Source organism: Salmo salar, chromosome 07 (assembly GCF_965601325.2).
Source record: "Salmo salar chromosome 07, fSalSal1, whole genome shotgun sequence".
NCBI lineage: Eukaryota > Metazoa > Chordata > Actinopteri > Salmoniformes > Salmonidae > Salmo > Salmo salar.
In genome coordinates this window covers 529,319-549,562 of record NC_138297.1, presented here as the reverse complement: position 1 = coordinate 549,562, position 20,244 = coordinate 529,319, and the positions used below count along the sequence as shown (strand labels likewise).

Below are 20,244 nucleotides of genomic sequence, written 5' to 3'. Positions count from 1 at the left end.
CCATTCTACTACACCTCACATTAAAATCTCCTATCAGTATACAGTTTTCTGAGCACAGTGTTTTTAATTTGTGAAACATTTCTCTCCTTTCAGATTCAATGTTTGAAGCATAAACATTAATTAAACGAAAAACTACATTTTGAACTTCAAATTCAATTACAATAAGTCTGCCATCATTGTCAGCATATATTTCTTTTACATTTTGCACCACATCATTTTTTATCAAAATAGCCACACCACATGTTTTATCCCCTCCATGACTACAAAAAATTAAATCTGACCATTTACTCTTAATCTCCTGCATTTTGGAGTCTGTCCAATTGGTCTCTTGAAAACACAACATGTCTGCCTTAACAGACACTAATACCTGCTCAAATTTGCTCATGTTTCTCAAACTGTTACCATTTAGGGATGCGACTGTAATCATTATGAATGTGTGCAGAAGTATAATCAGAGCCAAACAAGTCCTTAAAAATCCTACTTTTTCTTTTTTCCAAAACCCATCATCTCCCTGGTTTTCGACAATGACCTCTTATTTTTTACAAACAACTGAAGATCCTCACTATCTATTTCATCATCCGTCTCTTTATTTGGATTTTTGGGGGGAGCGGCGGGGAAGCCTTTTGAAAAGTGCGCTTTAACAGTGCCCGTGACTTCAGTGGACCCAGCCCACTCTTTGGTGTAATTTTTACACAGGCTTAAAGCTGGCTCAGGCACCTGAGAAGCACCTTGCACCATCTCTACCTGTGTATGTCTTTCACCCATCATGTGCTGCTGTTCCACCTTGTCAGCAGCAGAGACTAAAACGGCGTCTCGTGCTTTGCCAGGAGACATTACAGGCTCTTCAAGCTTATCTGCCACTGTCTCTGGAGTCACACTCTCCATGTCACTCTCATCCTCCCTCTCCATAGGCACACTCCCCTCTTCCTCAGACGTGAGGTCCATTGTTTGCAAAAGTAAGTGATTTTCTCCCTTATTACAGCTACATCTAACTTTAGGTCTGTCACACATTTTGCACACATTTCCTATGTTCCGACATTCTCTGGCATAATGCCCTTGTTCACTACATTTGTGGCATGTGAATTCCGGACATTCCTTAAGTATGTGCCCCGGCTGAATACATAATCTACATACCTTCACTTGATTGTCGTGGATTACACAAAAATATTCAAATCCCTCGACAGTGTTAAATTTAGTAGAATATGGCAAGGATTGCACATTGTCTGTAAACTTTACCTTGCAAAATCTTGTCCCATCTACAATGTCCGTTCCTGGCCACATCCTCCTCTTGATTGGCGTGGTCGCCTTCACCTTCCAGCCTTTTAGTTTCTCTTCTATCTCCTCATCCGTAATGTATGCGGGCAAGTTCAAAAAGGACACCACCAGCTCATCGTTCCCTAGTTCTTTAGCCATGATTTGACAGTTCTTTATCTTTAGCCCGTCTATTAGTCTTTCTTTTCCATTTACATGAGACATTGTTACTTCATACTTATTCCCGTCTTTCATTCGACATCCCAGTATTGTTCCGCAAACTTCCTTTATTCCTCTCAGCAATTCCATCGTTGTTATTTTCCCTTCTCCACTTATTTCCACGTTCACCGTCAGTTCCTTCTCATATGTTCTTTTTTTCAGTTCTTCGTTTAACATTCTGATTTCACTGTTGTCCTTTCTCGTCGTCGTTTGTATTCTTGATGTCGAAGCCATGTTGTCCGTCCGGTTATTTTAAGCAATATCCCCCAAACAGCTCACGCTGATGGGGGACAATAGCAAAAACGTTTCACAGAAACTTCACTACAGTCACTCACAAACTTTCAAACTTATAAGTCAACTAGACCTCCAAAAAAAACGATATTCTCTCTCAAGCACTCAGACACCTGCTTCTCTTCCACTTCCTGAAACTCCAAAAAGGGGCGTGTGAAGCGAACGTGAAAACCGCTACACTACAGAAACTGCTTCAACAATTATCTGCAAGGAGTAAACCGAATTTTACAGATATTCATGGCATGTGTTGAAATTTCCAAATTTAGGCATTTATGAAAATAACTATTCTCTTTTAAAAGTTCTGTACCTAATGCACGTGTCAAAGAGCACTGTTTCCGCCCGGTTTCGAACCGAGGACCTTTCGCGTGTAAAGCGAAAGTGATAACCACTACACTACAGGAACTGCTGCTTGATTTTCCTGCAAGAAGTAAACTGAATTTTACAGATATTCAGGGCACGTATTCAAATTTCCAAAATACAGAATTTATGAAATAACAATTCTTTGTTGAAAGTACAGTACCTACTGCACGTGTCAAAGAGCTCTGTTTCCGCCGGGTTTCGAACCGAGGACATTCCACGTGTTAAGCGAACGTGATAACCACTAGACTACAGAAACTGCTGCTTGATTTTCCTGCAAGGAGTAAACCGAATTTTAAAAATATTCATGGCACGTATTCGAATTTCCAAAATAAAGAATTCATGAAATTTTCTGTTACCACTATGGTACTTCAGAATGTGTCAATGAGCATTGTTTCCAACCGGTTTCGAACCAGGGACCTTTCGCGTGTGAAGCGAACGTGATTTATTTTTTTTATTTTTTTATTTTATTTTTATTATCAAAAATGTTTGTTTACAATATTTACAGTACAATCTACTGTTTACAGTACAATCCACAGAGAACAATACAGAAGACACTAGACTAACAGAGGCAGGTGAACAATTCACCCCCTATCAAATTATCAACAAAGAAAATATCAAAACAGTGCTTTCAAAAATTATAAGTGATACCTCCACTCTCCTCTCGTGAAATTAACCCACTCCCTTCAACAAAAGACTCATCAAAATGTTCCATCCCATAATTAAACAACATATCTATGTGTTTACTGAACAGTGCTATAAAGATACTCCACACCTGAACCCTCTTTCTGTCAAAAGAAACATAATTCCTCCTACAAAAAATAGCATACCTCACAAAACTCAAAACCATATTCAACAAACACACATTAGCACCCTCACATTTACCAGACACTCCAAATAACAAAAGTTCCTCCCACGCATACTTTTTCACGAAATCTCCCCCCCAGTTTCTACATAACATTTCCTTAACTTTACAAAAAAAATATTTTAAATCCTCACATTCTATAAACAAATGCATAAGAGTTTCCGGGAAACGTCCACATACGTCGCATTCCCTTTCTATCTCACAATTAATTTTCTTTAGCACCACCTTTGTAAATATTCTATTATGTCTTAGTTTGAAATCATTATTTTCACACTCCTTACTATTATATTTTACATTTAAATTTCCCCATATCTTTTTTTCATCCAATTCCGGAAAAACTACTTTCCAAAATGTCTCAGCAGCCGGCCTTCTACACACTTTTCCTACCATTATTCTATACAATCTTTTCACTGGTATACTAGATAAATGTACTTTCTTCTTACTGCTACCAATGAACAAATTAGGAAATACAAATAAATCTTCTCTTTCAACTTCACTATTTATTAAATCAACCCATGCTCTTGGTATACTATTCTTTATCTTGTCATACATATTATTCACTGTTCCCCTTCCCACCTCTTCATCCCATTCATTGATTATGTCAAAAATAGCTTCCCCAGGTAAAAACCCTGGAATTACCTCATAAGTATAATCTTTTATTTGCCGTAGACCTGCACTCATAAATACTTTATTATACAAAACTTTTTCTTTGTTCTTGATTTTCTCATTCAGAAATATAGGTTGATTCATAATCAGGTCAATATGTCCACATTCATAATATACATTAGGCAACAACTCTGCCCATGCATTTAGCACCTCTTTATAAAAATCTGGTACCTTTTCAAACATTGCCCTTTTAAGCCCCATCAATAAACCATTATCCTCACAACCACCACTCTCCTCTAAGTAGACTCTAAAGAAGTGTTTCCAGCCATAATCTTCACTGTCATACAAATATTTCTTTACTGTTTTTATCCTAATAGCTTTTCTTTTGACACCTAAATCTACAAGTTTTAAACCTCCATCCACATAGTCAGCAATCAATGTTTTCTGAGATATTCTCACTCCTTTACCATCCCAAATAAAATTTGACACCACATTATTCAATTCATTTAGGACCCACTCCGGCATGTCCAGGACTCCCAAAACATACACAAATTTGGATAATACCAAAGCATTTGCAACAATTACTTTCCCTTGTAACTTTAGTTTTCTATTTTTCCAGAAATTCAACGTTAGCTTGACTTTATTAAGGATCCCAGTCCAAGTTATATCTTTTGCCTCTTTCTCCTTTACACCAATGTTTACTCCCAGCACTTTAATAAAATCCTTTGCGCTCTTGAATGGAATCTCACACCCGTTTACATTGATATCCCCAACAAACATTATTTCAGTCTTCTCTATATTAACTTTAGCACCCGATGCCTTGCCATATATATCTATGATCCCCATAATGCTTCCAATACTTTCTATATCCTTCACAGTACAAGTAGTGTCATCAGCGTACTGATGTACAACACTGACACCACCACCTGGGATTCCAACACCCCTTACTTCTTTATTACTATTTATCAATGTAGCTAACGGTTCTGTAGAAACACTGTACAGCAGAGCTGACAAAGGACAGCCCTGCCTTACTGACCTCTCCACAGGGAAAGTATCTGTTAACACTCCGTTACATTTAACACAACTTTTAGCCCCACTATACAACAGGTTGATCCAAGATACAAACTTTGGCCCAAACCCAAACCTCTCCAAAGTCTGTAATAAAAAGCTGTGCTCCACTCTATCGAAAGCTTTGTTAAAGTCCAAACTTAAAACTATACCACCTTCATTTTTCATTTGATTAACAACATCCCTAATTGTACAAATGACATCTGCAATATCTCTTCCAGGTATGCCGTAGGCTTGTGTTGATTCAATAATACTCCCAATCACCTTTTTCATCCTATTCGCTAACACTTTAGTCAGTATCTTATAATCCGAATTTAGAAGGCTAATAGGCCTATAATTTTCTAACTTTAATCTACTGCCCCTATTTTTGAATAAGATCGTTAACATTCCAGTTGACATAGACTCAGGGATTTCCTTATTCTCTTCCATATAATGAAACACCCTCACTAAAATGGGTGCCAAAATATCTACAAAGACTTTATAGAACTCATTTGTTAAACCATCCAAACCCGGACTTTTATTACCTTGCGTGCTAACAATTGCTTCCTTGATTTCCATAATCGAAATCTCTTCATCACACATCATTCTATCTGCCTGCGATACTTTGGCACTAATTGTATCCAACACTTTTACAACACACACTTTATCTACATCATTCTTTTTGTAAAGATTTCTGTAAAAGGTTTCAACTGTCTCTAAGATCCCAACAAAATCGTTTACCTTTACACCTCTTTCATCTTCCAACTCTACAATGTAACTCTTAGTTTGTTTTCTTTTTTCCAGACCCAAAAAAAAGGATGTACATTTCTCTCCCTCCAAAGCGTACTGTGCCCTGCTCCTAACAATAGCACCCAAACATTTATTTTTTTCATAACGACCCAGCTCTGCATGGATTTTCAAATAATTCACAACATCATAGTCTGGATCCGTATCAGCCTTTTCAAGTTCATGCAACATCCTATTCCTAAGCATTATTTCTTTCTGCTTATCTAAACGGTTATGATTTTTTGCGTACCTAATACTCCTATTTTTTACTTTTACTTTCACTTCCTCCCACCATAAACACACATTCTCTTTTAACAGTACATTAGACATTTCATCATTAATACATTCAACAATTTCATTTCTATATCCTTCCTCCTTTAACAGACTGGCATTTAAACACCAGACACCTCCCCCTCTCCTCTCCACACCAAAACCCATTTGAAATGACATTACTGCATGATCACTATATGCTGTAAAGGTATATGACACCTTCTTAACATTCTGCACCAATTCTTGTTTTGCTAGACATAAATCAATTCTGCTTTGTTTTAATTCCTTTAGAACCACCTGCCTTCTAGAGAATACTCTTCTGTTTGGATTTTCAGCCCTCCATATATCTACTAGATTCTCCTCATTCATAAGTTTCCATAATGCATTTCTAGAAGAGTCATATCTGAATTTAGCACAACTAGAGGCATCCATTCTACTACACCTCACATTAAAATCTCCTATCAGTATACAGTTTTCTGAGCACAGTGTTTTTAATTTGTGAAACATTTCTCTCCTTTCAGATTCAATGTTTGAAGCATAAACATTAATTAAACGAAAAACTACATTTTGAACTTCAAATTCAATTACAATAAGTCTGCCATCATTGTCAGCATATATTTCTTTTACATTTTGCACCACATCATTTTTTTTATCAAAATAGCCACACCACATGTTTTATCCCCTCCATGACTACAAAAAATTAAATCTGACCATTTACTCTTAATCTCCTGCATTTTGGAGTCTGTCCAATTGGTCTCTTGAAAACACAACATGTCTGCCTTAACAGACACTAATACCTGCTCAAATTTGCTCATGTTTCTCAAACTGTTACCATTTAGGGATGCGACTGTAATCATTATGAATGTGTGCAGAAGTATAATCAGAGCCAAACAAGTCCTTAAAAATCCTACTTTTTCTTTTTTCCAAAACCCATCATCTCCCTGGTTTTCGACAATGACCTCTTATTTTTTACAAACAACTGAAGATCCTCACTATCTATTTCATCATCCGTCTCTTTATTTGGATTTTTGGGGGGAGCGGCGGGGAAGCCTTTTGAAAAGTGCGCTTTAACAGTGCCCGTGACTTCAGTGGACCCAGCCCACTCTTTGGTGTAATTTTTACACAGGCTTAAAGCTGGCTCAGGCACCTGAGAAGCACCTTGCACCATCTCTACCTGTGTATGTCTTTCACCCATCATGTGCTGCTGTTCCACCTTGTCAGCAGCAGAGACTAAAACGGCGTCTCGTGCTTTGCCAGGAGACATTACAGGCTCTTCAAGCTTATCTGCCACTGTCTCTGGAGTCACACTCTCCATGTCACTCTCATCCTCCCTCTCCATAGGCACACTCCCCTCTTCCTCAGACGTGAGGTCCATTGTTTGCAAAAGTAAGTGATTTTCTCCCTTATTACAGCTACATCTAACTTTAGGTCTGTCACACATTTTGCACACATTTCCTATGTTCCGACATTCTCTGGCATAATGCCCTTGTTCACTACATTTGTGGCATGTGAATTCCGGACATTCCTTAAGTATGTGCCCCGGCTGAATACATAATCTACATACCTTCACTTGATTGTCGTGGATTACACGAAAATATTCAAATCCCTCGACAGTGTTAAATTTAGTAGAATATGGCAAGGATTGCACATTGTCTGTAAACTTTACCTTGCAAAATCTTGTCCCATCTACAATGTCCGTTCCTGGCCACATCCTCCTCTTGATTGGCGTGGTCGCCTTCACCTTCCAGCCTTTTAGTTTCTCTTCTATCTCCTCATCCGTAATGTATGCGGGCAAGTTCAAAAAGGACACCACCAGCTCATCGTTCCCTAGTTCTTTAGCCATGATTTGACAGTTCTTTATCTTTAGCCCGTCTATTAGTCTTTCTTTTCCATTTACATGAGACATTGTTACTTCATACTTATTCCCGTCTTTCATTCGACATCCCAGTATTGTTCCGCAAACTTCCTTTATTCCTCTCAGCAATTCCATCGTTGTTATTTTCCCTTCTCCACTTATTTCCACGTTCACCGTCAGTTCCTTCTCATATGTTCTTTTTTTCAGTTCTTCGTTTAACATTCTGATTTCACTGTTGTCCTTTCTCGTCGTCGTTTGTATTCTTGATGTCGAAGCCATGTTGTCCGTCCGGTTATTTTAAGCAATATCCCCCAAACAGCTCACGCTGATGGGGGACAATAGCAAAAACGTTTCACAGAAACTTCACTACAGTCACTCACAAACTTTCAAACTTATAAGTCAACTAGACCTCCAAAAAAAAACGATATTCTCTCTCAAGCACTCAGACACCTGCTTCTCTTCCACTTCCTGAAACTCCAAAAAGGGGCGTGTAAAGCGAACGTGATAACCGCTACACTACAGAAACTGCTTCAACAATTATCTTCAAGGAGTAAACCGAATTTTACAGATATTCATGGCACGTGTTGAAATTTCCAAATTTAGGAATTTATGAAAATAACTATTCTCTTTTAAAAGTACTGTACCTACTGCACGTGTTTAAGAGCACTGTTTCAGCCCGGTTTCGAACCAAGGACCTTTCGCGTGTAAAGCGAACGTGATATCCACTACACTATAGAAACTGCTGCTTGATTTTCCTGCAAGAAGTAAACCGAATTTTACAGATATTCAGGGCACGTATTCGAATTTCCAAAATAAAGAATTCATGAAATTTTTTGTTACCACTATGGTACTTCAGAATGTGTCAATGAGCGTTGTTTCCGCCCGGTTTCGAACCAGGGACCTTTCGCGTGTGAAGCAAAAGTGATAACCACTATACCACAGAAACTACTGCTACAATTAGCTGCGAGGAGTAAACCGAATTTTACAGATATTCATGGCACGTATTCGAATTTCCAAAATACAGAATTCATGAAAATAACAATTCTTTGTTGAAAGTACAGTACATACTGCACGTGTCAAAGAGCTCTGTTTCCGCCCGGTTTCGAACCGAGGACCTTTCGCGTGTTAAGCGAACGTGATAACCGCTACACTACAGAAACTGCTTCAACAATTATCTGCTAGGAGTAAACCGAATTTTACAGATATTCATGGCACGTGTTCAAATTTCCAAAATTAGGCATTTATGAAAATAACTATTCTCTGTTAATAGTACAGTACCTACTGCACGTGTCAAAGAGCACTGTTTCCTCCCAGTTTCAAACTGAGGACCTTTCACGTGTAAAGAGAACGTGATAACCACTACACTACAGAAACTGCTGCTTGATTTTTCTGCAAGGAGTAAACCGAATTTTAAAAATATTCATGGCACGTATTCGAATTTCCAAAATAAAGAATTCATGAAATTTTCTGTTACCACTATGGTACTTCAGAATGTGTCAATGAGTGTTGTTTCCGCCCGGTTTCGAACCAGGGACCTTTCGCGTGTGAAGCAATCGTGATAACCACTAGACCACAGAAACTACTGCTACAATTAGCTGCAAGGAGTAAACCGAATTTTAAAAATATTCATGGCACGTATTCGAATTTCCAAAATACAGAATTCATGAAAATAACAATTCTTTGTTGAAAGTACAGTACCTACTGCACTTGTCAAAGAGCACTGTTTCCGCCCGGTTTCGAACCGAGGACCTTTCGCGTGTAAAGCGAACGCGATAACAACTACACTACAGAAACTGCTGCTTGATTTTCCTGCAAGAAGTAAACCGAATTTTACAGATATTCATGGCACGTGTTCAAATTTCCAAAAGTAGGCATTTATGAAAATAACTATTCTCTGTTAATAGTACAGTACCTACTGCACGTGTCAAAGAGCACTGTTTCCTCCCAGTTTCAAACTGAGGACCTTTCACGTGTAAAGCTAACGTGATAACCACTACACTACAGAAACTGCTGCTTGATTTTTCTGCAAGGAGTAAACCGAATTTTTAAAATATTCATGGCACGTATTCGAATTTCCAAAATAAAGAATTCATGAAATTTTCTGTTACCACTACGGTAAATCAGAATGTGTCAATGAGCGTTGTTTCCGCCCGGTTTCGAACCAGGGACCTTTCGCGTGTGAAGCAAACGTGATAACCACTACACTACAGAAACTGCTGCTACATTTAGCTGCGAGGAATAAACCGAATTTTACAGATATTCATGGCATGTATTCGAATTTCCAAAAAACAGAATTCAATAAAATAACAGTTCTTTGTTGAAAGTACAGTACCTACTGCACGTGTCAAAGAGCTCTGCTTCCACCCGGTTTCGAACCGAGGACCTTTCGCGTGTTAAGCGAACGTGATAACCACTACACTACAGAAACTTCTGCAACAATTATCTGCAAGGAGTAAACCGAATTTTACAGATATTCATGGCACGCGTTCAAATTTCCAAAATTAGGCATTTATGAAAATAACTATTCTCTGTTAATAGTACAGTACCTACTGCACGTGTCAAAGAGCACTGTTTCCTCCCAGTTTCAAACTGAGGACCTTTCACGTGTAAAGAGAACGTGATAACCACTACACTACAGAAACTGCTGCTTGATTTTTCTGCAAGGAGTAAACCGAATTTTAAAAATATTCATGGCACGTATTCGAATTTCCAAAATAAAGAATTCATGAAATTTTCTGTTACCACTATGGTACTTCAGAATGTGTCAATGAGCGTTGTTTCCGCCCGGTTTCGAACCAGGGACCTTTCGCGTGTGAAGCAAACGTGATAACCACTAGACCACAGAAACTACTGCTACAATTAGCTGCGAGGAGTAAATCGAATTTTACAGATATTCATGGCACGTATTCGAATTTCCAAAATACAGAATTCATGAAAATAACAATTCTTTGTTGAAAGTACAGTACCTACTGCACGTGTCAAAGAGCTCTGTTTCCGCCCGGTTTCAAACCGAGGACCTTTCGCGTGTTAAGCAAACGTGATAACCGCTACACTACAGAAACTGCTTCAACAATTATCTGCAAGGAGTAAACCGAATTTTACAGATATTCATGGCACGTGTTCAAATTTCCAAAATTAGGCATTTATGAAAATAACTATTCTCTGTTAATAGTACAGTACCTACTGCACATGTCAAAGAGCACTGTTTCCTCCCGGTTTCAAACTGAGGACCTTTCACGTGTAAAGCGAACGTGATAACCACTACACTACAGACACTGCTGCTACATTCCGCTGCAAGGAGTAAACCGAATTTTACAGATATTCATGGCACGTGTTGAAATTTCCAAATTTAGGCATTTATGAAAATAACTATTCTCTTTTAAAAGTTCTGTACCTACTGCAGGTGTCAAAGAGCACTGTTTCCGCCCGGTTTCGAACCGAGGACCTTTCGCGTGTAAAGCGAACGTGATAACCACTACACTACAGAAACTTCTGCTTGATTTTCCTGCAAGAAGTAAACCGAATTTTACAGATATTCAGGGCACGTATTCGAATTTCCAAAATAAAGAATTCATGAAATTTTCTGTTACCACTACGGTAAATCACAATGTGTCAATGAGTGTTGTTTCCGCCCGGTTTCGAACCAGGGACCTTTCGCGTGTGAAGCAAACGTGATAACCACTACACTACAGAAACTGCTGCTACATTTAGCTGCGAGGAGTAAACCGAATTTTACAGATATTCATGGCACGTATTCGAATTTCCAAAATACAGAATTCATGAAAATAACAATTCTTTGTTGAAAGTACAGTACCTACTGCACGTGTCAAAGAGCTCTGTTTCCGCCCGGTTTCGAACCGAGGACCTTTCGCGTGTTAAGCGAAAGTGATAACCACTACACTACAGAAACTTCTGCAACAATTATCTGCAAGGAGTAAACCGAATTTTACAGATATTCATGGCACGCGTTCAAATTTCCAAAATTAGGCATTTATGAAAATAACTATTCTCTGTTAATAGTACAGTACCTACTGCACGTGTCAAAGAGCACTGTTTCCTCCCAGTTTCAAACTGAGGACCTTTCACGTGTAAAGAGAACGTGATAACCACTACACTACAGAAACTGCTGCTTGATTTTTCTGCAAGGAGTAAACCGAATTTTAAAAATATTCATGGCACGTATTCGAATTTCCAAAATAAAGAATTCATGAAATTTTCTGTTACCACTATGGTACTTCAGAATGTGTCAATGAGCGTTGTTTCCGCCCGGTTTCGAACCAGGGACCTTTCGCGTGTGAAGCAAACGTGATAACCACTAGACCACAGAAACTACTGCTACAATTAGCTGCGAGGAGTAAATCGAATTTTACAGATATTCATGGCACGTATTCGAATTTCCAAAATACAGAATTCATGAAAATAACAATTCTTTGTTGAAAGTACAGTACCTACTGCACGTGTCAAAGAGCTCTGTTTCCGCCCGGTTTCAAACCGAGGACCTTTCGCGTGTTAAGCAAACGTGATAACCGCTACACTACAGAAACTGCTTCAACAATTATCTGCAAGGAGTAAACCGAATTTTACAGATATTCATGGCACGTGTTCAAATTTCCAAAATTAGGCATTTATGAAAATAACTATTCTCTGTTAATAGTACAGTACCTACTGCACATGTCAAAGAGCACTGTTTCCTCCCGGTTTCAAACTGAGGACCTTTCACGTGTAAAGCGAACGTGATAACCACTACACTACAGACACTGCTGCTACATTCAGCTGCAAGGAGTAAACCGAATTTTACAGATATTCATGGCACGTGTTGAAATTTCCAAATTTAGGCATTTATGAAAATAACTATTCTCTTTTAAAAGTACTGTACCTACTGCAGGTGTCAAAGAGCACTGTTTCCTCCCAGTTTCAAACTGAGGACCTTTCACGTGTAAAGAGAACGTGATAACCACTACACTACAGAAACTGCTGCTTGATTTTTCTGCAAGGAGTAAACCGAATTTTAAAAATATTCATGGCACGTATTCGAATTTCCAAAATAAAGAATTCATGAAATTTTCTGTTACCACTATGGTACTTCAGAATGTGTCAATGAGCGTTGTTTCCGCCCGGTTTCGAACCAGGGACCTTTCGCGTGTGAAGCAAACGTGATAACCACTAGACCACAGAAACTACTGCTACAATCAGCTGCGAGGAGTAAATCGAATTTTACAGATATTCATGGCACGTATTCGAATTTCCAAAATACAGAATTCATGAAAATAACAATTCTTTGTTGAAAGTACAGTACCTACTGCACGTGTCAAAGAGCTCTGTTTCCGCCCGGTTTCAAACCGAGGACCTTTCGCGTGTTAAGCAAACGTGATAACCGCTACACTACAGAAACTGCTTCAACAATTATCTGCAAGGAGTAAACCGAATTTTACAGATATTCATGGCACGTGTTCAAATTTCCAAAATTAGGCATTTATGAAAATAACTATTCTCTGTTAATAGTACAGTACCTACTGCACATGTCAAAGAGCACTGTTTCCTCCCGGTTTCAAACTGAGGACCTTTCACGTGTAAAGCGAACGTGATTTTTTTTTTTTTTTTTTTTTTTATTATCAAAAATGTTTGTTTACAATATTTACAGTACAATCTACTGTTTACAGTACAATCCACAGAGAACAATACAGAAGACACTAGACTAACAGAGGCAGGTGAACAATTCACCCCCTATCAAATTATCAACAAAGAAAATATCAAAACAGTGCTTTCAAAAATTATAAGTGATACCTCCACTCTCCTCTCGTGAAATTAACCCACTCCCTTCAACAAAAGACTCATCAAAATGTTCCATCCCATAATTAAACAACATATCTATGTGTTTACTGAACAGTGCTATAAAGATACTCCACACCTGAACCCTCTTTCTGTCAAAAGAAACATAATTCCTCCTACAAAAAATAGCATACCTCACAAAACTCAAAACCATATTCAACAAACACACATTAGCACCCTCACATTTACCAGACACTCCGAATAACAAAAGTTCCTCCCACGCATACTTTTTCACAAAATCTCCCCCCCAGTTTCTACATAACATTTCCTTAACTTTACAAAAAAAATATTTTAAATCCTCACATTCTATAAACAAATGCATAAGAGTTTCCGGGAAACGTCCACATACGTCGCATTCCCTTTCTATCTCACAATTAATTTTCTTTAGCACCACCTTTGTAAATATTCTATTATGTCTTAGTTTGAAATCATTATTTTCACACTCCTTACTATTATATTTTACATTTAAATTTCCCCATATCTTTTTTTCATCCAATTCCGGAAAAACTACTTTCCAAAATTTCTCAGCAGCCGGCCTTCTACACACTTTTCCTACCATTATTCTATACAATCTTTTCACTGGTATACTAGATAAATGTACTTTCTTCTTACTGCTACCAATGAACAAATTAGGAAATACAAATAAATCTTCTCTTTCAACTTCACTATTTATTAAATCAACCCATGCTCTTGGTATACTATTCTTTATCTTGTCATACATATTATTCACTGTTCCCCTTCCCACCTCTTCATCCCATTCATTGATTATGTCAAAAATAGCTTCCCCAGGTAAAAACCCTGGAATTACCTCATAAGTATAATCTTTTATTTGCCGTAGACCTGCACTCATAAATACTTTATTATACAAAACTTTTTCTTTGTTCTTGATTTTCTCATTCAGAAATATAGGTTGATTCATAATCAGGTCAATATGTCCACATTCATAATATACATTAGGCAACAACTCTGCCCATGCATTTAGCACCTCTTTATAAAAATCTGGTACCTTTTCAAACATTGCCCTTTTAAGCCCCATCAATAAACCATTATCCTCACAACCACCACTCTCCTCTAAGTAGACTCTAAAGAAGTGTTTCCAGCCATAATCTTCACTGTCATACAAATATTTCTTTACTGTTTTTATCCTAATAGCTTTTCTTTTGACATCTAAATCTACAAGTTTTAAACCTCCATCCACATAGTCAGCAATCAATGTTTTCTGAGATATTCTCACTCCTTTACCATCCCAAATAAAATTTGACACCACATTATTCAATTCATTTAGGACCCACTCCGGCATGTCCAGGACTCCCAAAACATACACAAATTTGGATAATACCAAAGCATTTGCAACAATTACTTTCCCTTGTAACTTTAGTTTTCTATTTTTCCAGAAATTCAACGTTAGCTTGACTTTATTAAGGATCCCAGTCCAAGTTATATCTTTTGCCTCTTTCTCCTTTACACCAATGTTTACTCCCAGCACTTTAATAAAATCCTTTGCGCTCTTGAATGGAATCTCACACCCGTTTACATTGATATCCCCAACAAACATTATTTCAGTCTTCTCTATATTAACTTTAGCACCCGATGCCTTGCCATATATATCTATGATCCCCATAATGCTTCCAATACTTTCTATATCCTTCACAGTACAAGTAGTGTCATCAGCGTACTGATGTACAACACTGACACCACCACCTGGGATTCCAACACCCCTTACTTCTTTATTACTATTTATCAATGTAGCTAACGGTTCTGTAGAAACACTGTACAGCAGAGCTGACAAAGGACAGCCCTGCCTTACTGACCTCTCCACAGGGAAAGTATCTGTTAACACTCCGTTACATTTAACACAACTTTTAGCCCCACTATACAACAGGTTGATCCAAGATACAAACTTTGGCCCAAACCCAAACCTCTCCAAAGTCTGTAATAAAAAGCTGTGCTCCACTCTATCGAAAGCTTTGTTAAAGTCCAAACTTAAAACTATACCACCTTCATTTTTCATTTGATTAACAACATCCCTAATTGTACAAATTACATCTGAAATATCTCTTCCAGGTATGCCGTAGGCTTGTGTTGATTCAATAATACTCCCAATCACCTTTTTCATCCTATTCGCTAACACTTTAGTCAGTATCTTATAATCCGAATTTAGAAGGCTAATAGGCCTATAATTTTCTAACTTTAATCTACTGCCCCTATTTTTGAATAAGATCGTTAACATTCCAGTTGACATAGACTCAGGGATTTCCTTATTCTCTTCCATATAATGAAACACCCTCACTAAAATGGGTGCCAAAATATCTACAAAGACTTTATAGAACTCATTTGTTAAACCATCCAAACCCGGACTTTTATTACCTTGCGTGCTAACAATTGCTTCCTTGATTTCCATAATCGAAATCTCTTCATCACACATCATTCTATCTGCCTGCGATACTTTGGCACTAATTGTATCCAACACTTTTACAACACACACTTTATCTACATCATTCTTTTTGTAAAGATTTCTGTAAAAGGTTTCAACTGTCTCTAAGATCCCAACAAAATCGTTTACCTTTACACCTCTTTCATCTTCCAACTCTACAATGTAACTCTTAGTTTGTTTTCTTTTTTCCAGACCCAAAAAAAAGGATGTACATTTCTCTCCCTCCAAAGCGTACTGTGCCCTGCTCCTAACAATAGCACCCAAACATTTATTTTTTTCATAACGACCCAGCTCTGCATGGATTTTCAAATAATTCACAACATCATAGTCTGGATCCGTATCAGCCTTTTCAAGTTCATGCAACATCCTATTCCTAAGCATTATTTCTTTCTGCTTATCTAAACGGTTATGATTTTTTGCGTACCTAATACTCCTATTTTTTACTTTTACTTTCACTTCCTCCCACCATAAACACACATTCTCTTTTAACAGTACATTAGACATTTCATCATTAATACATTCAACAATTTCATTTCTATATCCTTCCTCCTTTAACAGACTGGCATTTAAACACCAGACACCTCCCCCTCTCCTCTCCACACCAAAACCCATTTGAAATGACATTACTGCATGATCACTATATGCTGTAAAGGTATATGACACCTTCTTAACATTCTGCACCAATTCTTGTTTTGCTAGACATAAATCAATTCTGCTTTGTTTTAATTCCTTTAGAACCACCTGCCTTCTAGAGAATACTCTTCTGTTTGGATTTTCAGCCCTCCATATATCTACTAGATTCTCCTCATTCATAAGTTTCCATAATGCATTTCTAGAAGAGTCATATCTGAATTTAGCACAACTAGAGGCATCCATTCTACTACACCTCACATTAAAATCTCCTATCAGTATACAGTTTTCTGAGCACAGTGTTTTTAATTTGTGAAACATTTCTCTCCTTTCAGATTCAATGTTTGAAGCATAAACATTAATTAAACGAAAAACTACATTTTGAACTTCAAATTCAATTACAATAAGTCTGCCATCATTGTCAGCATATATTTCTTTTACATTTTGCACCACATCATTTTTTATCAAAATAGCCACACCACATGTTTTATCCCCTCCATGACTACAAAAAATTAAATCTGACCATTTACTCTTAATCTCCTGCATTTTGGAGTCTGTCCAATTGGTCTCTTGAAAACACAACATGTCTGCCTTAACAGACACTAATACCTGCTCAAATTTGCTCATGTTTCTCAAACTGTTACCATTTAGGGATGCGACTGTAATCATTATGAATGTGTGCAGAAGTATAATCAGAGCCAAACAAGTCCTTAAAAATCCTACTTTTTCTTTTTTCCAAAACCCATCATCTCCCTGGTTTTCGACAATGACCTCTTATTTTTTACAAACAACTGAAGATCCTCACTATCTATTTCATCATCCGTCTCTTTATTTGGATTTTTGGGGGGAGCGGCGGGGAAGCCTTTTGAAAAGTGCGCTTTAACAGTGCCCGTGACTTCAGTGGACCCAGCCCACTCTTTGGTGTAATTTTTACACAGGCTTAAAGCTGGCTCAGGCACCTGAGAAGCACCTTGCACCATCTCTACCTGTGTATGTCTTTCACCCATCATGTGCTGCTGTTCCACCTTGTCAGCAGCAGAGACTAAAACGGCGTCTCGTGCTTTGCCAGGAGACATTACAGGCTCTTCAAGCTTATCTGCCACTGTCTCTGGAGTCACACTCTCCATGTCACTCTCATCCTCCCTCTCCATAGGCACACTCCCCTCTTCCTCAGACGTGAGGTCCATTGTTTGCAAAAGTAAGTGATTTTCTCCCTTATTACAGCTACATCTAACTTTAGGTCTGTCACACATTTTGCACACATTTCCTATGTTCCGACATTCTCTGGCATAATGCCCTTGTTCACTACATTTGTGGCATGTGAATTCCGGACATTCCTTAAGTATGTGCCCCGGCTGAATACATAATCTACATACCTTCACTTGATTGTCGTGGATTACACGAAAATATTCAAATCCCTCGACAGTGTTAAATTTTGTAGAATATGGCAAGGATTGCACATTGTCTGTAAACTTTACCTTGCAAAATCTTGTCCCATCTACAATGTCCGTTCCTGGCCACATCCTCCTCTTGATTGGCGTGGTCGCCTTCACCTTCCAGCCTTTTAGTTTCTCTTCTATCTCCTCATCCGTAATGTATGCGGGCAAGTTCAAAAAGGACACCACCAGCTCATCGTTCCCTAGTTCTTTAGCCATGATTTGACAGTTCTTTATCTTTAGCCCGTCTATTAGTCTTTCTTTTCCATTTACATGAGACATTGTTACTTCATACTTATTCCCGTCTTTCATTCGACATCCCAGTATTGTTCCGCAAACTTCCTTTATTCCTCTCAGCAATTCCATCGTTGTTATTTTCCCTTCTCCACTTATTTCCACGTTCACCGTCAGTTCCTTCTCATATGTTCTTTTTTTCAGTTCTTCGTTTAACATTCTGATTTCACTGTTGTCCTTTCTCGTCGTCGTTTGTATTCTTGATGTCGAAGCCATGTTGTCCGTCCGGTTATTTTAAGCAATATCCCCCAAACAGCTCACGCTGATGGGGGACAATAGCAAAAACGTTTCACAGAAACTTCACTACAGTCACTCACAAACTTTCAAACTTATAAGTCAACTAGACCTCCAAAAAAAAACGATATTCTCTCTCAAGCACTCAGACACCTGCTTCTCTTCCACTTCCTGAAACTCCAAAAAGGGGCGTGTAAAGCGAACGTGATAACCACTACACTACAGACACTGCTGCTACATTCAGCTGCAAGGAGTAAACCGAATTTTACAGATATTCATGGCACGTGTTGAAATTTCCAAATTTAGGCATTTATGAAAATAACTATTCTCTTTTAAAAGTACTGTACCTACTGCAGGTGTCAAAGAGCACTGTTTCCTCCCAGTTTCAAACTGAGGACCTTTCACGTGTAAAGAGAACGTGATAACCACTACACTACAGAAACTGCTGCTTGATTTTTCTGCAAGGAGTAAACCGAATTTTAAAAATATTCATGGCACGTATTCGAATTTCCAAAATAAAGAATTCATGAAATTTTCTGTTACCACTATGGTACTTCAGAATGTGTCAATGAGCGTTGTTTCCGCCCGGTTTCGAACCAGGGACCTTTCGCGTGTGAAGCAAACGTGATAACCACTAGACCACAGAAACTACTGCTACAATCAGCTGCGAGGAGTAAATCGAATTTTACAGATATTCATGGCACGTATTCGAATTTCCAAAATACAGAATTCATGAAAATAACAATTCTTTGTTGAAAGTACAGTACCTACTGCACGTGTCAAAGAGCTCTGTTTCCGCCCGGTTTCAAACCGAGGACCTTTCGCGTGTTAAGCAAACGTGATAACCGCTACACTACAGAAACTGCTTCAACAATTATCTGCAAGGAGTAAACCGAATTTTACAGATATTCATGGCACGTGTTCAAATTTCCAAAATTAGGCATTTATGAAAATAACTATTCTCTGTTAATAGTACAGTACCTACTGCACATGTCAAAGAGCACTGTTTCCTCCCGGTTTCAAACTGAGGACCTTTCACGTGTAAAGCGAACGTGATAACCACTACACCTACAGACACTGCTGCTACATTCCGCTGCAAGGAGTAAACCGAATTTTACAGATATTCATGGCACGTGTTGAAATTTCCAAATTTAGGCATTTATGAAAATAACTATTCTCTTTTAAAAGTACTGTACCTACTGCAGGTGTCAAAGAGCACTGTTTCCGCCCGGTTTCGAACCGAGGACCTTTCGCGTGTAAAGCGAACGTGATAACCACTACACTACAGAAACTTCTGCTTGATTTTCCTGCAAGAAGTAAACCGAATTTTACAGATATTCAGGGCACGTATTCGAATTTCCAAAATAAAGAATTCATGAAATTTTCTGTTACCACTACGGTAAATCACAATGTGTCAATGAGTGTTGTTTCCGCCCGGTTTCGAACCAGGGACCTTTCGCGTGTGAAGCAAACGTGATAACCACTACACTACAGAAACTGCTGCTACATTTAGCTGCGAGGAGTAAACCGAATTTTACAGATATTCATGGCACGTATTCGAATTTCCAAAATACAGAATTCATGAAAATAACAATTCTTTGTTGAAAGTACAGTACCTACTGCACGTGTCAAAGAGCTCTGTTTCCGCCCGGTTTCGAACCGAGGACCTTTCGCGTGTTAAGCGAACGTGATAACCACTACACTACAGAAACTTCTGCAACAATTATCTGCAAGGAGTAAACCGAATTTTACAGATATTCATGGCACGCGTTCAAATTTCCAAAATTAGGCATTTATGAAAATAACTATTCTCTGTTAATAGTACAGTACCTACTGCACG

At 38.2% G+C, this 20,244-nt stretch overlaps 11 non-coding genes across 11 annotated transcripts; all 11 read right to left on the bottom strand.

The window, feature by feature from the left end:
* Positions 1–2,091: 2,091 nt before the first annotated feature.
* trnav-uac (transfer RNA valine (anticodon UAC)) lies at positions 2,092–2,164 on the bottom strand. Its single transcript has one exon. It is a non-coding gene; the product is annotated as a tRNA-Val (tRNA).
* A 6,050-nt stretch (positions 2,165–8,214) lies between these two features.
* On the bottom strand, positions 8,215–8,287 carry trnav-uac (transfer RNA valine (anticodon UAC)). Its single transcript has one exon. It is a non-coding gene; the product is annotated as a tRNA-Val (tRNA).
* A 347-nt stretch (positions 8,288–8,634) lies between these two features.
* trnav-aac (transfer RNA valine (anticodon AAC)) lies at positions 8,635–8,707 on the bottom strand. Its single transcript has one exon. It is a non-coding gene; the product is annotated as a tRNA-Val (tRNA).
* A 561-nt stretch (positions 8,708–9,268) lies between these two features.
* Positions 9,269–9,341, bottom strand: trnav-uac (transfer RNA valine (anticodon UAC)). The gene has a single exon. It is a non-coding gene; the product is annotated as a tRNA-Val (tRNA).
* Positions 9,342–9,688: 347 nt separating this feature from the next.
* On the bottom strand, positions 9,689–9,761 carry trnav-cac (transfer RNA valine (anticodon CAC)). The gene has a single exon. It is a non-coding gene; the product is annotated as a tRNA-Val (tRNA).
* A 1,203-nt stretch (positions 9,762–10,964) lies between these two features.
* On the bottom strand, positions 10,965–11,037 carry trnav-uac (transfer RNA valine (anticodon UAC)). The gene has a single exon. It is a non-coding gene; the product is annotated as a tRNA-Val (tRNA).
* Positions 11,038–11,170: 133 nt separating this feature from the next.
* trnav-cac (transfer RNA valine (anticodon CAC)) lies at positions 11,171–11,243 on the bottom strand. The gene has a single exon. It is a non-coding gene; the product is annotated as a tRNA-Val (tRNA).
* Positions 11,244–11,384: 141 nt separating this feature from the next.
* Positions 11,385–11,457, bottom strand: trnav-aac (transfer RNA valine (anticodon AAC)). The gene has a single exon. It is a non-coding gene; the product is annotated as a tRNA-Val (tRNA).
* An 8,166-nt stretch (positions 11,458–19,623) lies between these two features.
* On the bottom strand, positions 19,624–19,696 carry trnav-uac (transfer RNA valine (anticodon UAC)). Its single transcript has one exon. It is a non-coding gene; the product is annotated as a tRNA-Val (tRNA).
* A 133-nt stretch (positions 19,697–19,829) lies between these two features.
* Positions 19,830–19,902, bottom strand: trnav-cac (transfer RNA valine (anticodon CAC)). The gene has a single exon. It is a non-coding gene; the product is annotated as a tRNA-Val (tRNA).
* Positions 19,903–20,043: 141 nt separating this feature from the next.
* On the bottom strand, positions 20,044–20,116 carry trnav-aac (transfer RNA valine (anticodon AAC)). Its single transcript has one exon. It is a non-coding gene; the product is annotated as a tRNA-Val (tRNA).
* Positions 20,117–20,244: the final 128 nt, after the last annotated feature.